The sequence below is a fragment of the Erpetoichthys calabaricus genome, chromosome 2 (genome assembly GCF_900747795.2).
Source record: "Erpetoichthys calabaricus chromosome 2, fErpCal1.3, whole genome shotgun sequence".
NCBI lineage: Eukaryota > Metazoa > Chordata > Cladistia > Polypteriformes > Polypteridae > Erpetoichthys > Erpetoichthys calabaricus.
The window spans coordinates 35,416,500-35,430,054 of NC_041395.2; the positions used below are offsets into that span (position 1 = coordinate 35,416,500).

A 13,555-nucleotide genomic window follows, 5' to 3' on the forward strand; every position below is an offset into this window, starting at 1 on the left:
TCGTGGAACACGGAGTAACACTGCATACCTAGACGCCCCGAGCAGCCATGAGTCGAGGTAATTCTTGGTAGCGAAAACCAATCAGATCGCTTTCTGCTACCAAGAATTGAAAGCTCGGGCCAATCGCAGCCCGTATCGGCTACCAAGAACTAACCATTCACAACCCGTTTCGGCTACCAAGAATTGGCCAATGACGACTCGGTCGGTTACCAAAACTCGGAAAGGGCGGGTCAACCTCTTGTCAGTTAATGAATGTATTCTGCAAAAGCTCGTTCGAGTCGGCACGCAGGCGCTTTGCGATTTGCGTTTCATTTTGAACTTTCAAAAAGTGTTACTCACGAGTGTCGGTTTGTGCAGATATATTTACATTCAAGTACACATTTCTTGAATGATTTTATAAACATTCTTGGTGCAGTTTATAACATTTATTAAATATGTGTGCAAAACGTGTAAAGACAGATATAATGATGTATAAGTATAATAAACATTGAATTGTATAATCATAGTTTCATTTTTTATACTTAACACTAATTTCACAAATCGTTCATATCAATGGTAATACAGAATAATAATAATTATAGTTATACTCTATATTAACATTGATGTTATAAATATGCTTATAAAATAGACCTACACCTTTAATACTCAGACTATTCTAATCGCGTATATATATATATATATATATATATATATATATATATATATATATATATATATAAACTAAGTGGTGTGTATGCTGTTTACTAGAACACATATAGTTATTTTGCGCTAAGTATATAGACATTTCCTTTTGCAATATTTCCAAATATTTATTTTTACCTACTTTCACTTAACTAAATGTCAGCATCAACTACAATATATTACTTCCCAAATTTAATAAATACATACAAACACAAGGCTGTGCAGTATTATTTATTCATTCTTATTGTGCTTTCATTTTTATTGTACCCCTCTTGATTAATCTGTGCGGCCGTCTGAGACCATGGTAAAGGTGCTATATAAGTAATTGAAATGCGTTATCATTTGTTATAATTATGATTCAATAGAATTTGCAGGCAGTTTGTTTAATTGTGACGTTAACTATGCTTGTTGTTCATATGTTCCTTGACAGATCAATTATTCATTAAACAGTTTTTGTTTAATCAAAAAAGAAAAATTAACAACTAAATCTGTAGTACTAGGGTGCTGTACCGTGTTAGCCATTATGAATGTAGAGAAAAGCCAAGCAAAATGACACCTTTTATTGGCTAACTAGAAAGATTACAATATGCAAGCTTTCGAGGCAACTCAGGCCCCTTCTTCAGGCAAGATGTAACATGAGTTGCCTCGAAAGCTTGCATATTGTAATCTTTCTAGTTAGCCAATAAAAGGTGTCATTTTGCTTGGCTTTTCTCTACAACTAAACCTGCAAAGTAGAATTCAAAGCACCGTTGAAGAGAAAGTTTTAAAAATATCTTCCATTCAGCACTGTGCCATGAGCGGGATTCGAACCAGAATTCATGAGATAATTTCTGATAGATCGGCTCTCAAGAATCGCAGCTATACCTCAACTAACGCACAATCAAGACGATTTTTGAGTGACGATCTACCAGAAATTATCTTAGGGATGAGGATTCGAATCCTGCTCACGACACATTGCTGAATGGAAGAAAATATCTCTAAAATAAATTTCTCGTCAACGAAATGTATATTTATCATTATACAGCACTTCATATTATTATTATTTTTAAACCTCATTCTGTAAAATGAAACTGATTATACAATTCAATGTTTATTATATTTATACATGATTATATCTTTCTTCACACAGTTTGCACACATATTTAATAACTGTAATAAACTGCACCAAGAATGTTTAAAAAAATCATCCAAAAAATGTGTACGTGAATGTAAATATATCAATCCGTTCATAATTCACATAGATGACCAGATTACAAACAAAATGTCACATATGTAATCGTATATCAAAGGGTGGTAAAACAACAATAATCAATACATTTATGATAGTTTTATGACAAAATGAAATAATATATATTGATTACTTAAGGTTATGTACCTCCACAAACCGAGACTCGTGAATGCCTTTTTTACAAAGTTAAAAAATAAACGCAAATCGCAAAGCCTGTGTGTGCCGACTCGAACAAGATTTTGTAGAATACATGAATTGACAGGGGCGGCACGGTGGAGCAGTGGGTAGCGCTGCTGCCTCGCAGTTGGGAGATCTGGGGACCTGGGTTCACTTCCCGGGTCCTCCCTGCGTGGAGTTTGCATGTTCTCCCCGTGTCTGCGTGGGTTTCCTCCGGGCGCTCCGGTTTCCTCCCACAGTCCAAAGACATGCAGGTTAGGTGGATTGGCGATTCTCAATTGGCCCTAGTGTGTGCTTGGTGAGTGGGTGTGTTTGTGTGTGTCCTGTGGTGGGTTGGCACCCTGCCCGGGATTGGTTCCCTGCCTTGTGCCCTGTGTTGGCTGGGATTGGCTCCAGCAGACCCCCGTGACCCTGTGTTCGGATTCAGCGGGTTGGCAAATGGATGGATGGATGGATGAATTGACAGAGGCTGGCCCGCTCTTTTCGAGGTTTGGTCGCCGACGCGAGCCGTGATTCGCCCATTCTGGGTAGCCGACCGAGCCGTCATTGGCCAATTCTTGGTAGCCAAAACGGATTGTGAATGGTCAATTCTTTGTAGCCGATAGCTGCGTTTGACCCGAGCTTTCAATTATTGGTAGAATCTTGGTAGCGAAAAGCCATCTGTTTGGTTCTCGCTACCAGGAATTACCTTGACTCACGACTTCTCGACAAAACTAACACATTTTATTTATATACCAGTCCATAAATGGTTTTAAATACACTAGAAATAAACATTTGAAAACGATTTAGAAATGTAGTAGTCGTGGCCGAGTGGTTAAGGCGATGGACTAGAAATCCATTGGGGTCTCCCCGCGCAGGTTCGAATCCTGCCGACTACGGTGACAGTGTTTTGACGTCTGTAATTTAGACTGAAGTAATGAACCAAGAGTAGGCCTATATGTGCCGCATTTCTTAAAGTGTTAAAACGTTCTTCCTCATTGTATCACATTGCGTTCTTCGACGATCTTAATTCAGTTAAGAGCCCATATATTTAAATACACTTTCATAAAACTTCTGTACTTAGTTAGCAAGGGAATTATGAAAAAGGGTATGGCCATGGTTAACGCGATGGACTAGAAATCTACAGGGGCTTTGCAGCTGTGGTTCGACTCTTGCTGACTACGGACTGCAGTTTGTAATTTCCTTTGGAGATAATAATAAGGTAGTCTTGCCGTACAAGCCAAATGCCTCAAAATCGGACTGAAATGCTTAACAAAATTACAATTTCTCTAATGTGCTTATTTTGCAGTGTCGACTGTTTGCGTCAGGTGTACTTAAAGTAGCGCAGTTTGCAAAACGGTTTTCCATTGTTTTTCTTTAAACAAGAGTTAAGTCCAGTTTGCTGTGCAGATTATAAATATTTTTAGTGTGTTGAAAAACAATACTGCATTCCGGGCTATCCCTTGTTTATGACAACTAATCATAATCACTTTTTCTGAACACATTAAAAATCCAACTGAATTGCCGCCTTTAACGATATATGTCAAGGAACCGGAAAATGCCGACATTGCGGCCCCTTTTCAAGTGGGATTATCTTGGGCAGAGCTACTATTTTCTGTGAATTAAATATATTAAAAATATGCCCAGAAATTAAGGTCCCATGGGTTGATGAAAATGTGTTCTTAAAGATTAACGGAGCTGAATCCGTTAAAAGTTGGTTTGTCGGCTTTGTTTGCTGCCGGGACAGGCACAAAGTGATTATCTAAACACTCTAGAAATTCAAATGAAGTTCTCCGGAGCGACACTGTTGTGTTTCTATAACGATCGCTCCTGTTTATTGGCCAGACGTTTTTGTTTGTTTGTTTGCTTGCTTTTTTTGCGATAAGGAGTTTCATATGCTGCAGGCCAGGTGAACTACTAAATCTCTCATATAGCATTATTTATTTATTTATTTAATAATAGATACACTTTTCCATCTGATGTCAAAGTTACAAGACTTCTTATTTTGTCCCCTAAGATGTAGACCAGGGATTCTCAAGTTCAGCCAGAGGTACCACAGTGGCTGCAAGTTTTCATTCCAACCAGTTTCACAAATAGATGGTTTAGTCTATGTGATGGTATGTTTACATATAAATAAAATTCGGAAATTTATATATTTTTTAAATATCTCAAGATGGTGACAATTAGTGATGAGGAGTACAGACAGGTGCAATAGAAACAGAATACCAAAGGTAAGCAGCTACTTCAGTATGAAACTTAAAAGACCAGGGGCCTCATGTATAACGCCGTGCGTAGAACTCACACTATAACATGGCGTAAGCACAAAAGCGGGATTGTGCGTACGCACAGAAAAATCCAGATGCAGGAATCTGTGCGCACGCAGACTTTCACGTTCTTCCACTACATAAATCCCGATTTGCGTGAAAAGTAACGCACGTGCACGCGCCTTCTGTCCCGCCCCAACTCTTCCCAGAATTACGCCTCTTTGAATATGCAAATCAATATAAATAGCCTTCTGTGAAAAGACAATGGGAAAAGCACGGGAGAAAATATAAGAATTTCAGCGAATACCAAGTGGAGGCAAAGGAAAAACGTACTATTTGTTGGTTTAAACAGTGGTATAATCAACAAAAGGAAGCTGATCGAGTGACAGTGTCGGAGAAACTCGAAGGCTCAACTTCACAAAGTCGCACAGTGCCCGAAATAAAAAAGAAATCACATATCAAAGTTGCCGTGAAAAGGCGAGTTGTAGCCCACCGTCTGAGTGTCATATGAAAGCTTATTAGGGTACAGAGAAAAAACATAGGCACACAGTGGGAAAAAAACACGAAATGTCAACTTTAATCTCGAAATTTCCACTTTAATCACGTAGTTTATTTTACCATTAAAGTAGAACATCATAAATTTCATCTTAAAATCGTTTATTTTACTAGTTTCTCAAGTAGCATGTTAAAGTCTTTGTTCTGTATTTGATCTTCTATGTGCTCTATGTGTGTGAATCACTACGTGCTTCTGTTCTTTCTCTTTCTCCGACAAGACACAGAATCCATTACATTCGAGATATTACAGCTCTCTGAATAATTAAAATACTGAGATGTATACGTGATATCATTTTCATGATGATAGGAATGAAAGCATGTTATGAAACATGGGAACACGGTGGCGCAGTGATTGTTCATATCTCACGCAAGAGGCTTGCTGCGCCATGTGCGACCTTCGATGAAATAATTTATTACAGAAGTACTGTCTCTTTCAAACGTACTAACCTCCAATTCCTGTCCATACTTTTCTTTCTCCAATCGCCACACAATCAGCTCTGTAATAGACGTTAAGCCATTTGTAAGCTTAGAACGCCGATTCTTCAAAACTTTTAAGGAACATTGAAATATCTTCGTAGTACATGTTTAATTATTCTATTCGTCTATCCTTCCAGTGTCGCGTCAGCACCAGCAAGAATACAGCGCAAGGCAGGAGCTATCCTTGAACTAGCTATATGCTGCGGCACCGTGTCCTCACATGTTTAATTATTAGCAATACAGATTATTTAAATGAAGTTGAAGTTTTATCTGTATACTATAAGCACCATATTTTGCTGCGTTTCATCTTAAAAATGATATTGTCATCATACGCGCTTTATAAAGTAGCGCAGGTTGTGCAATATTATAACTGTAGTGCAAGTTTACAGTGAGTTGATTGAGTGCGTTTATAGTTCTTGGGATGAAACTGTTTCTGAAATGCGAGGTCCGTACAGGAAAGGGTTTGACGCTTTTTGCCGTGGTTGAGATCGTGTGTACTTGAAACTGTATACCGATAATTCTCTTTCCGGTCATCTGCTGCTGTGATTCACACTCAGATACAGTGGTATAAATACTCTGAGTGGTGCAGTGAGAGTAATATGGAAAAAGATGATCCGCAGTGGCAACCCTTAACGGGAACAGCAAAAAGAAGAACAAGATGCAGTGAGCGTAACAACGCTAAAGCAGTTCTGGTATTTGGAATACTATGGCTATTCCCTGGCCCATTATATTGTAGCAGGTTAATTACAATCAGATGCATTACACTAATAAACAATATGCAGTTAATTTCAGTGTATTTATAAAGCCGCCGCCGTGGATGTGGATCTAAGAAAGAAAGGATGATCACACAGGAACAGTAGCACTGCTTTGACACTGGGTGCCGCCAGTCTGCAAAACCGGGCGGATAAATTGCATACGCCAAGGAATGAGTTACCGTGGAAATGTGCGTGGCTTTACGCCAAGTTTAGGTTTTATACATCGCGATTTCAGCATGGAAAGGTTCGTACGCAACATTTCTGTGCGTACGCACCGTTTATACATGAGGCCCCAGGGGCCTCATGTATAACGCCGTGCGTAGAACTCACACTATAACATGGCGTAAGCACGAAAGCGGGATTGTGCGTACGCACAGAAAAATCCAGATGCAGGAATCTGTGCGCACGCATACTTTCACGTTCTTCCGCTACATAAATCCCGATTTGCGTGAAAAGTAACGCACGTGCACGCGCCTTCTGTCCCACCCCAACTCCTCCCAGAATTACGCCTCTTTGAATATGCAAATCAATATAAATAGCCTTCTGTGAAAAGACAATGGGAAAAGCACAGGGGAAAATATAAGAATTTCAGCGAATACCAAGTGGAGGCAAAGGAAAAACATACTATTTGTTGGTTTAAACAGTGGTATAATCAACAAAAGGAAGTTGAGTGACAGAGTGTCGGAAAAACTCGAAAGATTAAATTCACAAAGTCGCACAGTGCCCGAAATAAAAAAGAAATCACATATCAAGGTCGCTGTGAAAAGGCGAGTTATAGCCCACCGTCTGAGTGTCATATGAAAGCGTATTAGGGTACAAACAAAAAACATAGGCACACAGTGCGAAAAAAGCACGAAATGTCAACTTTAATCTCGAAATTTCCACTTTAATCACGTAGTTTATTTTGCCATTAAAGTAGAACATCATAAACTTCATCTTAAAATCGTTTATTTTACTAGTTTCTCAAGTAGCATGTTAAATGCTTTTTTCTGTGTTTTATCTTCTATGTGCTCTATGTGTGTGAATCACTACGTGCTTCCGTTCTTTCTCTTTCTCCGACAGGACACAGAATGCATTACATTCGAGATATTACAGCTCTCTGAATAATTAAAATACTGAGATGTATACGTGATATTATTTTCATGATGATAGGAATGAAAGCATGTTATTAAACATGGGAACACGGTGGCGCAGTGATTGTTCATATCTCACGCAAGAGGCTTGCTGCACCATGTGCAACCTTCGATGAAATAATTTATTACAGAAGTACTGTCTCTTTCAAACGTACTAACCTCCAATTCCTGTCCATACTTTTCTTTCTCCAATCACCACACAATCAGCTCTGTAATAGACGTTAAGCCATTGGTAAGCTTAAAACGCCGATTCTTCAAAACTTTTAAGGAACATTGAAATATCTTCGTAGTACATGTTTAATTATTCTACAGTATTCGTCTATCCTTCCAGTGTCGCGTCAGCACCAGCAAGAATACAGCGCAAGGCAGGAGCTGTCCTTGAACCAGCTATACGCTGCGGCACCGTGTCCTCACATGTTTAATTATTAACAATACAGATTATTTAAATGAAGATAAAGTTTTATCTGTATACTATAAGCAATATATTTTGCTGCATTTCATCTTAAAAATGATATTGTCATCATACGCGCTTTATAAAGTAGCGCAGGTTGTGCAATATTATAACTGTAGTGCAAGTTTACAGTGAGGTGATTGAGTGCGTTTATAGTTCTTGGGATGAAACTGTTTCTGAAACGTGAGGTCCGTACAGGAAAGGCTTTGACGCTTTTTGCCGTGGTTGAGGTAGTGTGTAATTGAAACTGTATACCGATAATTCTCTTTCCGATCATCTGCTGCTGTGATTCACACACAGATACAGTGATATAAATACTCCGAGTAGTGCAGTAAGAGTAATATGGAAAAAGATGATCCGCAGTGGCAACCCTTAACGGGAACAGCAAAAGGAAGAACAAGATGCAGTGAGCGTAACAACGCTAAAGCAGTTATGGTATTTGGAATACTATGGCTATTACCTGGCCCATTATATTGCAGCAGGTTAATTACAATCAGATGCATTACACTAATAAACAATATGCAGTTAATTTCAGTGTATTTATAAAGCCGCGTCAGGAATGTGGAGCTAAGAAAGAAAGGATGAGCACACAGGAACAGTAGTTTGACCATTCTGTGGACCATTATATTGTTACAGGTTAATTACAATCAGATGCATTAAATTTTTGAACGATATGCGGTTAATTTCAGTGTATTTGACAAATCCGCCGCTGTGGATGTGGATCTAAGAAAGGGTAACCACACAGGAACAGTAGCACTGCTTTGACGCTGGGTGCCGCCAGTCTGCAAAACCGAGCGGAGAAATTGAGTACACCAGGGTATGAGTTACCGTGGAAATGTGCATGGCTTTACGCCAAGTTTAGGTTGTATGGTTACCCTTTCTTTCTTAGACCCACATTCCTGACACGGCTTTATAAATACACTGAAATTAACTGCATATTGTTTATTAGTGTAATGCATCTGATTGTAATTAACCTGTAGCAATATAATGGTCCAGGGAACAGCCATAGTATTCCAAATACCATAACTGCTTTAGTGTTGTTACTCTCACTGCATCTTCTTCTTCTTTCAGCTGCTTCCGTTAAGGGTTGCCACAGCGGATCATCTTTTTCCTACATTACTCTCACTGCACCACTCAGAGTATTTATATCACTGTATCTGAGTGGGGAATCACAGCAGCAGCTGATTGGAAAGAGAATTATCGGTATACAGCATGAAGCAGACGCTGCCTCAGCCACGGCAAAACGCTTCAAAGCTTTTCCTGCTGTACGGACCTCGCGGTTCAGAAAAAGTTTCATCCCAAGAACTATAAATGCACTCAATCAGTCCATCAAGTACTCCTTGTAGAACTGTTTGTACTTATAAGTACAATTACCCCACTGTAAACTTGCACTACAGTTATAATATTGCACAACCTGCGCCACTATATAAAGCGCGTATTTACATATTATGACAATATCATTTTTAAGATGAAATGCAGCAAAATATGTTGATTATATTATCCAGATAAAACTTTAACTTCATTTAAATAATCTATATTGTTAATAATTAAACATGTGAGAACAAGGTGCCGCAGCGCTAGCTAGTTCAGGGATTGTTCCTGCTTTGCGTTGTATTCTTACTGGTGCGGATAGAATAATTAAACATATACTACGAAGAGGGCGGCACGGTGGCGCAGTGGGTAGCGCTGCTGCCTCGCAGTTGGGTGATCTGGGGACCCGGGTTCGCTTCCCGGGTCCTCCCTGCGTGGAGTTTGCATGTTCTCCCCGTGTCTGCGTGGGTTTCCTCCGGGCGCTCCGGTTTCCTCCCACAGTCCAAAGACATGCAGGTTAGGTGGATTGGCGATTCTACATTGGCCCTAGTGTGTGCTTGGTGTGTGGATGTGTTTGTGTGTGTCCTGCAGTGGGTTGGCACCCTGCCCAGGATTGTTTCCTGCCTTGTGCCCTGTGTTGGCTGGGATTGGCTCCAGCAGACCCCCGTGACCCTGTGTTTGGATTCAGCGGGTTGGAAAATGGATGGATGGATATACTACGAAGATATTTCAATGTTCCTTAAAAGTTTTGAAGAATCGGCGTTCTAAGCTTACAGATGGCTTCACGTCTATTACAGAGCTGATTGTGTGGTGATTGGATATTTGGAGAAAGAAAAGTAAGGAAATGAATTGGAGGTTAGTACGTTTGAAAGAGACAGTACTTCTGTAATAAATTATTTCATTGAAGGTTGCACATGGCGCAGAAAGCCTCTTGCGTGAGACATGAACAAGCACTGCACCACCGTGTTCCCATGTTTAATAACATGCTTTCATTCCTATCATCATGAACAAGATATCACGTATACATCTCAGTATTTAAATTATTCAGAGAGCTGTAATATCACGAATGTAATGGATTATATGTCCTGTCGGAGAAAGAGAAAGCCCGTTTAAGAAGCAGGTAGTGATTCACACACATAGAACCCATAGAAGATCAAATACAGAACAAACCATTTAACATGCTACTTTAGTTACGATGGGATTTGAGAAACTAGTAAATTAAATGATTTTAAGATGAACTTTACGATGTTCTACTTTAATGGCAAAATAAACTACGTGATTAAAGTGGAAATTTTGAGATTAAAGTTGACATTTCGTGCTTTTTTCCCACTGTGTGCCTATTTTTTTTTTTTTTTGTCTGTACCCTAATAAGCTTTCATATGACACTCAGACGGTGGGCTATGACACGTCTTTTCACGGCGACTTTGATATGTGACTTCTTTTTTTATTTCGGGCACTGTGAGAGTTTCTCCGACACTCTGTCACTTGATCAACTTCCTTTTGTTGTTTATATCACTGTTTAAACCAACAAATGGTACTTTGTTCCTTTTCCTCCACTTGGTATTCACTGAAATTCTTATATTTTCCCCCATGCTTTTCCCATTGTCTTTTCACAGAAGGCTGAGCTTAAGGGCTATTTATATTGATTTGCATATTCAAAGAGGCATAATTCTGGGAGGAGTTGGGGCGGGACAGAAGGTGCGTGCACGTGCGTTACTTTTCACGCTGATCAGGATTTATGTAGCGGAAGAACGTGAAAGTTTGCGTACGTACAGATTCCTGCATCTGGATTTTTCTGCAAGTACGCACATTCCCGCTTTTGTGCTTACGCCATGTTATAGTGTGAGTTCTATGTACGGCGTTATACATGAGGCCCCTGATCATAAAAATGAGCAAAATCTTAAGAACCAAGAAAAAAAAAAGAAAATAATAATAATTAATGTCACACACATAAATACTTGCTACATTACCCCAGAAAACAGCAAACCCATTTTGTAATTCCTAGATTGACACAACTGCGGTGGGCTGGCGCCCTGCCTGGGGTTTGTTTCCTGCCTTGAGCCCTGTGTTGACTGGGATTGGCTCCAGCAGACCCCCGTTACCCTGTAGTTAGGATATAGCGGGTTGGATAATGGATGGATGGATGGATGGATAGATTGACACAAAAAACAGGGAAATAACAGCTTGTTTAATAAAGACATGAGTGCAGTTAAAAGTATAAGGTGGGGGGGGATGAATGCCTGCAGTCAAGGTGGCCTGCTGCACGATCTTAACTTGAGGACCACTTAGTTAATCCTTTTAACTAACTCTCTCTCTCTTATTCTTTCCTAGGGCACGAAGCGGAAGCAGACAATTGCTGACGGTGAGATGAACCGTGTTGTCAAAGAACTCCAGGCTCTCGACATCCAGATCCGGAAACTCCTGTCCAGACGGAGGCACCTGAGGGATTTCTTGTCTGCTGGAAAAATCCTCCCTGATATCTGAAATCGTGCCGTTGTGCTTCTCACTTTCAATGCCAAGTGAGCTTTACCCCCACACCTCGTTGTCGGAGCGACGATGTCAATGATGAAGATCTTGGCCTGTTTCAGCTATGCAGGCGGGGTGTTAAGGCTAGAACACCTCCATAGGATGGGTGGTCTTGTGGCCTGGAACCCCTGCAGATTTTATTTTTTTCTCCAGCCGTCTGGAGTTTTTTTTTGTTTTTCTGTCCTCCCTGGCCATCGGACCTTACTTTTATTCTATGTTAATTAGTGTTCCCTTATTTTAATTCTTATTTATTTTGTTTTTTTTTTCTCTTTCTTCATCATGTAAAGCACTTTGAGCTACATCATTTGTATGAAAATGTGCTATATAAATAACTGTTACTGTTGTTGTTTATTACTGACTAGCTGACTCTTGAATTTTATACTGAAGTTGCTGCTTCTGTTTAGTATTAAGTGTAATTTACACCTAGGTCTTTACTGGTCATCATTAATCATCATATTTTTAATACAATTAATAGAGTAAACTCCAAAGAAAAAGGTGAATTAAAAAGAATATGGTAAAAGAAAGTTAACTTTTAAATACATGACAAAATGCACATTTCTGTTTTTTAGATGTAAAAACTAGCATTTATTTCAGAGAGAAAAATAAAACAAGAAAAAGACTAGTTAAACAATTAGATCATTCAGAAGTGAGACTGAACCATTTATTTGTGAAACTGGTTGGAAGGAAACCCCTCAGCCATAGTGGTACCCTATAGGACTGACCCTGAGAACCCCTCATCTAGACTGTTTCAGGCTTCAATATACAAGGACATCAGCTTTGAGATAACTGTGGAATAAACATTGACTGACAAAATATCCAAATAAATAGCACTGAAACCCATTTTCTTTGGCTGTGTTAGACCCTCAAACAGTTCACATTATTTGTCAAAGTTTAGTCCAGTGCAGCACCTATAGATCAGCCTTGCACAGCTGGTGAGAAGAAAGAGGACATAACAACTGCAGGAGTGCGGCCACTGAGAGCCACTGAAATTACACAAAGACTTAGACTTGAAGATCAATAGAAAGAATTTTGTGTACATTCGCTGAATGGACAAAGAAGGATGGTCAGTGTTCAGACAATTGTGGCGAGACAGTCTTGACAAAAGTTCAGGGCCAATTTTTGACACCAATCCATCTCTATTCTGAGTGTATTAATATTTCTTGTAATTTGATTCCCTCCCTCTTGTCTAATATGGCAGCAACTGTTAGTCTAGTGTTTGCGATGTTCACCGTCTGTCCTCACAATTCATCATCTCACGTATCATCCCAAGGTAGCCTGCACATCAGTGATAAAGCTCTGTATACTTTCACTTGGTATTAAGTAGAAATTCTAAAATATTGCTCATTTTCAAAGCTGAAGTTTAATATACCATACAGTCCAATTAGTTAACTATTTGTCTTCATTCCAAAACAATTAGAGTTTTATATTTTATAATGTCTTAACCAGGATGTCATTTCCTCCTCCAGTGGACCACATTTAATCTGCCGTCTCTACCAAGGCCTAATTGACTTGGGTGACTTTGCATGGAGAAGCTTATAGTTTCAGTTAGATACAGAGCCCCTTCACCATAATAAGGTAACAATCCAGAATGAATTTCTTATGATTGTATTAGCTAACTGGTGTTTCACTGTAAATACATACAAGACCATGTTTATGAAATAAATATTTAATGTTTGCTAGCTTCCAGCCTTCAGCCAAAGTCCCCAGTATTCAGTTATTTCTGAAATTCACATATTAAATATAGTGATATTCAGCCCAGTTGAGGACAGCAGGGAGCTTTATGCCAATGACTAGATCCCTTTTATGTATTATGAACACGTCTCTATGAAGTTGCAGGAAGAGTACCATACCATACCCATACCATATTTATTTGTTGAGCGCTTAAAAACACAGCATTACAACCGACCAAAGCGCTGTACAGTTAAAACAAACAGGTCTAAAAACAAAATATTAAAAGCACACATTAGGAGAGAATTTGAACTAAGAAACTAAAAACAGGTCAGAGGACCCAATAAAAT

At 39.3% G+C, this 13,555-nt stretch overlaps 1 long non-coding RNA gene and 1 other non-coding gene across 2 annotated transcripts in view; one reads left to right on the forward strand and one right to left on the reverse strand.

Annotated features, from left to right (window-relative positions):
* Positions 1-2,882: 2,882 nt before the first annotated feature.
* On the forward strand, positions 2,883-2,964 carry trnas-aga (transfer RNA serine (anticodon AGA)). The gene has a single exon. It is a non-coding gene; the product is annotated as a tRNA-Ser (tRNA).
* Positions 2,965-8,596: 5,632 nt separating this feature from the next.
* LOC127526725 (uncharacterized) overlaps positions 8,597-13,555 on the reverse strand; it is a 217,178-nt gene continuing 212,219 nt past the window's right edge. The window contains exon 2 of the long non-coding RNA XR_007934162.1: positions 8,597-8,774. This is a non-coding gene — a long non-coding RNA (uncharacterized LOC127526725). The remainder of the gene's footprint in view (positions 8,775-13,555) is intronic.